Source organism: Tenrec ecaudatus (assembly GCF_050624435.1).
Source record: "Tenrec ecaudatus isolate mTenEca1 chromosome 1 unlocalized genomic scaffold, mTenEca1.hap1 SUPER_1_unloc_14, whole genome shotgun sequence".
Lineage (NCBI taxonomy): Eukaryota > Metazoa > Chordata > Mammalia > Afrosoricida > Tenrecidae > Tenrec > Tenrec ecaudatus.
Window position 1 is genome coordinate 2214030 of NW_027457554.1, and position 5751 is coordinate 2219780.

At 56.3% G+C, this 5751-nt stretch overlaps 1 pseudogene; it reads right to left on the reverse strand.

The window, feature by feature from the left end:
- Positions 1-317: 317 nt before the first annotated feature.
- LOC142435777 (bifunctional peptidase and (3S)-lysyl hydroxylase JMJD7-like) lies at positions 318-4085 on the reverse strand (annotated as a pseudogene).
- Positions 4086-5751: the final 1666 nt, after the last annotated feature.

Consider the following 5751-nt stretch of genomic DNA (forward strand, 5'->3'; position numbering starts at 1 on the left):
GGCCCCAGGGCAGCCAGAAAGGTAGGGACCATCATTATATCCACTTCACAGCTTTACAGAGGAGGGAGGACGCTGCAGCTGGCCTCCACCCACGGGGCTGCTTCACCTGCGTGGCAGCTTTCTGGTATCCCTGACCTAGACACCTGCCTGGCACTTCCTGGTCCTCCTCCTATCACCCACGATAGTCTCCAGGGTCGGTCCCAACCCAAACGGAGTTCTGGGTCAGACAGATTGCAGGGTGTCTCTGTGGGGGGCCATCTGGGGAGGAGCCAGAATGCCCCCTGAGCTGTGGGGGGGCACGTTCCCTGGGGGCTCCACTAGTCCAGGCCTGAGGCCTTGGTGAGGGTGTCGAGCAGTTGGAAGTAACTATACTTGAGGTCATACTCCATGTCGTACCAGAAGTTCACTGTGGGAAGAGCAAGCACAGGAGTGGGTGGCCCTGCTCTGACCCAGAGCCTCCCCAGCCCACCCGCTGGCCCAGACCAGCAGCTCCTCACCAGCAATGCAACCCTGGGACTGCTGCACGTGGTGGAACCACAAGGCCGGCAGGTAGAGCATCTCGCCGGCCTGCATGGTGCAGCGGAGGGCCTGGACCCCACGGTACTGTGGGTACTGGGACAGATCTGGTGTCAAGGGATCCAGTGGAAGCCAGGGCACCTGGGGATGGAGCAGGACCGGGGAACTCGGCCTTTGGCCTTGCCAACGGTAAGGGCCAAAGTTCCCCCTCCACTCCGCCCTGGGAAGCCAGCCCCAGATGTTGGGACCTTACGGAGGAAGGGGCCACCTTCCCAGGACTTTTGGGGCCCACTTGCTCCTCAGAGATGGATGAGCTCGCCCCTCCCTGAGGCCCAGGGCCAAGATGGACACCTTCTCCATGGCCTCTTCATCCACCACCTCAAAGGTGCCCGCCTCAGTGAGTCGGTAGGTTGCTGGGGTGTACAGCTCTGATGCCAGAGAAAAAGGGGGAGCTCAGCAAAGAGTGCTCCCAGCCCCTCAGACCTCCTCCCAGCCTCTCCTGTTGGCTGCCTGGCCCCAGGGACACAGGCAGGGAAGCCTCGCTACCCTTCCTCTGGTTTGGGGCCCATGCGTAAGGCAGGTCCCAGCCCTACCATAGGGGATGAAGGGTCGGTCGCTGGGCGGATGTAACGGGAAATGTTTCTCTCCAGAGAGGACACAGTAGAGGTTTTCGTAGTGGTCCTTGTGCACTGCCAACACAAAGAAGGTCCTGGGCAGATTTGGCGGAGCAGGGCACATGAGAGGCAGAACCTGCCCACCCAGAGCCTTGCGCCTCAAGACAGCCAGGGGTGTAAAAAGGAGAAAGTCCTGCGAATAAAGATTTCAACCTTCCATCCAAAGTGTCCCCTGATGTCTCCTTTACGCCCAGTACTAGTTCAACATAGCCAGTAAAGGATCTCCATCCCTCTGCCATGAGCATGGTGTTCTTTTAAACTCCATCCGGGCTCAGACTGAAAACAGCCTCTTCAAAGAACAGCCAGGATCCTGGAGGACAATGAATTTATAAGGGGGGAGGGGGAATCCCATTATTTTCTACACAGTTTCTGAAGCCCCCTCATTTCCCTCAGGGAGAAGAACTCGGGAAGGGAGGGTGAGAACGTTTGAACCAACTAGAGGGACTGAATCAATGTCACTGAGCTGTCAGCGTAGAAGCTTGGTGTGTGCTTTTGCTCTGTGTATTCTCAACGACATAGTCAAACCAGACTCCAGGAGATGCCCAGGGAGGAATGGGGTGGAGGGCATTCCAGATCCCAGCCACCAGGGACTTGGCACTCACCACACGCCCCATGCGGGTCATCTCTCCAAAGAGGTAAATATCCACGCATAGGATTCTCCCAAGTTCACCTCCGGGGCCAACGTGCCCTCTGAGAGATGTCTAGTGCGCCCCCACACCAAAGTCATCCCACCCACCACGCTGCAACGCCGCTCCTCCTCTGTTCGCAGAATTGTAGACCGACCCTCCAGGCCAGCCTCCCACCCTTGGCCCCATCCTGGCTCCTCCCTGTCCCTGCATCCCAGAGACACCTACAGGACGTCACTGCGGCCGCCTCCCCCAGCCAGAAGTTCACCGCGTCTGGCATCTTCCCTGCAGGACAGAGGAGGAGAGTTAGGAGCGGTTGTCCCCTGCAGGTTGGGTCTGGGATAACACCCAACAGGATGTGGGCAGGGGTGCTGCGTGCGAGCGAGGGGCATCCCAGGGAAAAGTGGCGAAGAGGCCATGGTTTGGAGGGCTTGGGGAGTGGGCCCAGCCCCCCACAGGCAAAAGTTAGAGCACTAATCCTTTGCAGTCGGTCAACAGTCAAGGCTTCCAGGGCGGCAGGGCCTGACCCTGGCCATGGGGTGGTGGGTGTGGGCCAAGACAATCAATGTCACTGAGCTGTCAGTGTAGAAGCTTGGTGTGTGCTTCTGCTGTGTTTTCTCAACGACTGCCCTCTGTCCCAGTCGCCCCCTCTCACCCAGAGTCTCGGAGGCCCAGGGCACGTGGGGCTCCAAGTCGGGCAGCAGCTGGGGCAGCTCGGTAAGCAGGTTAGAGCACTGCTTCTGCATGTAGAGCACGCCAGGGTGCCGGGCCCTGCCCTCCAGGATGTCCAACACACCTCACAGGGGCAGCAGGCGCTCGGCTGGCATCACGAAGTGGTCTCCGCGCACGGAATCAGCATAGCCATCTGGGGTCACCGCTATGCTCACCTCCGTGGCGCCCACCGTGGCCCTAGGGGAAGGGACTCTAAGAGCATGCCCACATGCCACAAGACAGCTCGCCCATCACCCTAGCCCAGCCCAGGGCTGCACCCACCTCAGATAGGGGAGTGACCACTTCTGCAGGGCATTGCGCACGATGCAGGGCCTGCTGGGGCACACCCAGTCCCGGTAGAAGTGCAGTGGCATCGGGGCCTCATCCAGGTAGGGCACGGTTGGAGGCACGCCAAGCTCTTAAGTGGGGTGGGAGGTAGATGTTGACATAAACAGCACCCAGCCACTTACGGATGAGATGCCCACTCTGGGCAGGCCACAGGGTATCACTGGGCAGTGCTCACTGGGGAGGGACCAAGAGACTCTGGACCACCAGAAATAGAAGGGGATTTTCAAGGAGGAGGCTGCCGCATGCCTACTCCAGGAGGGGCCACACAGCTCAAGAGGAGGTGAGCAACATACTCTGGTGTCAACTTGTGGAGGGGTGGAGTCTAAGCTGTCATTCAGGTTGCAGCTTGATGACCTCATTTGGCGGTGCCCACGGAAATCAATAGCTCCCTTCCTGTGAGACATTCCTGCTGACAATACACACAGAGCTACACTAGAGCCCTGGAGCCGCAGGGCTCACTTGGAGACCCCTGCTAGCGCAGGGATGCCTCCACCACCACTGGGTCCACAAGGCTTTCCACCCACTGGCCTGTGATCTTCCTGCATCAGCATCATTGCTTGTGTTTCGTGAGTAGGAAGAGGGATTTATAGACTGGTATCGGACATATGGGCTAATATCAGACTTAAGGACTTGATCTGGACTGGGCTGGGATGTTTTCTTAATGTACAATTTTTCATTGACATAAAGTTATCTTTTAAAACACATATAAGTGTCTATGAATTTGTTTATCTGGTCAACTGGGGCTAACACAGCAGGACTCCTGCTTGGCCCAAACCCCAGTCCTTCCTGGGGCCAGACCCTTGGTTAGCTTCCCTAGCTGCGGTGGCGGACCTCTAGCGAAGTATAGAAAAGCAGCCTCAGGCACCACGCAGGGGGCTCCCCGTGGCTGGGGGCAGCAAGATGAAGGAAGAATACCTTCCAACTGCGAATATTCACTGAATATTTTGGAATGTGCTCAGCACTTGGCTTGGCCAGTGTGAATGGGTCCTTTCAAGATGCTGACAGCCTCTTCGGGGAGACATGCCTATAACCTGAACGCCCTGGGTCTTCCATGATGGTACCATGCTGTGTGCTGCCTGGGTGGCTTTCTCTTGCTGCCCTTCATAAACATCACTGACTCCCTGTTGTGCTCCTGGCTGGCTCCTCGTCTCACCGAGTCTACCTACAAACACTCCCAACCTCCCTCGCCCTCACCTTCTCCTTCACCCATGCCACCTCCTTTGGGGCCCATCCACTCACAAGTCACCCCAAGAGCCTTCCTTCCCCCAGCTGGCTATCCTTCTTCTTTAGGAACTTGTGAACCACACCACCCACCGCCCACCCCCTCCTGGCCCCAGCCCACAACCATTTCTAGTAAACAAACAACAGTTGCCCTCGAGTCGATTCTGGTTCCTGGTGACCCGGGATGTCAGAGTGGACCTTTGCTCCACAGTTTGTGGCCCTGACTTTTCTGAACAGGATTGCATTTCGTTGGGGGTCCTTTAGGAGTAGGCAAAGTGCACCGACCTTCCCATTAGTAAGACAAATGCTTAACCATGGACACCACCCCAGGGCTCTGAAAAACTCCTCGTTCCCTTCCTGCGTGCATGTCCACTTGACCACCTGCACCGTCAAGCACACTATCTACGGGCCCTGGTGGTGGCACGGTGCTTAAGCACGTGGCTGCTAACCAGGAGGGGGTTGATCTCAGTCCACCAGGTGCCTCTCGGGGGAGAGACGTGGTGGCCAATCTGTTTCCTCAGACACAATACGGGGCAGTCCTACGAATCCAGTGACAGGTTTGCAAACAGGTTAATATACTATCTACTCAATTGATTTCCACTGGATAGCTGTCTCTGTCCCCGGCTAGAATGTGATCTCCATGAGGGTGGGGGTGTGGGTTACACCTTCCCAGGATGGAGCACAGTGCCCAGCATGCCCATGATCCCCAGTACACACTGGCTTAATGACTGGATGAAAGGCTTACAATATCTCCTGCCACAGTGAACTAACTGGTTCCCCTGGCTTAACTCCCCTCCTTCCAAAAGCATTTATCACCCCAGCTCCAGACATCTTCTTGAAAGGCAGTCTCATGTTGTCACTCTGCGCAAACCTCCTTTGATGACTTACCACTTGGAGAATAAAGTCTGCCTGGCCTTGGTAACGGGGCCCAACCCATTCTTCTCCTCTGATGAGCCTCTGCCTGGAGCCGGCCCCTTACCACACACCCTCCCTGCTCCCTGGCCCTGCAGCTCCCTCCATTCTTTCCCTTGGGTAGAGCGGAAGGTCCCCCCTGTGCTTCAAGGCCACTGCCCTCCCCCTGAACCACAAGGTCGCGCGCCTCCGGTGAAGTCATCCGATTAGTCTCACGGTCAGTGGGAAAGTGGGGATGTCTTTAGCTAGATCAGAAATTGGAGCTGAATAGGAAGGTCCCAGGGGACCTGCGAAGGTGGAAAGGGAAGAGCTGATTGGTACTTGAAAGTCACTGGCAAAGAGGCAAGAAGGATCCTGCCTAGTAGATACAGGAACGCGGAGGGGTGACACGTGGCCAAGCTGTGCAAGCCCACTGTAACAGGCACCGCGGAAGATGACTCAGTAAACCCCTGAGATTCTCACAGAAATTCTTAACAGAGGTGCTAACTGCTATTTTTAGCCCCTTTATGTTTTCTACTCTTCTTCCATTTTGATTTTCTTGCATTTGAATAGATTTCTTTTGGGGTACGGACACTCTTCTATCCCAGGGCTTTGAAACGAGAGAATTTCAAAGGAGATCTAGACAATTCCTTTGACCCCATAATTCCACTGCTAGGAATTTAACCAACCAAAATACACATGGGAAAAACGCTTCCCTCTCCCGAGCGCACCAACCTCTCTCCGACTCAGGGTGTTTGCCTTCC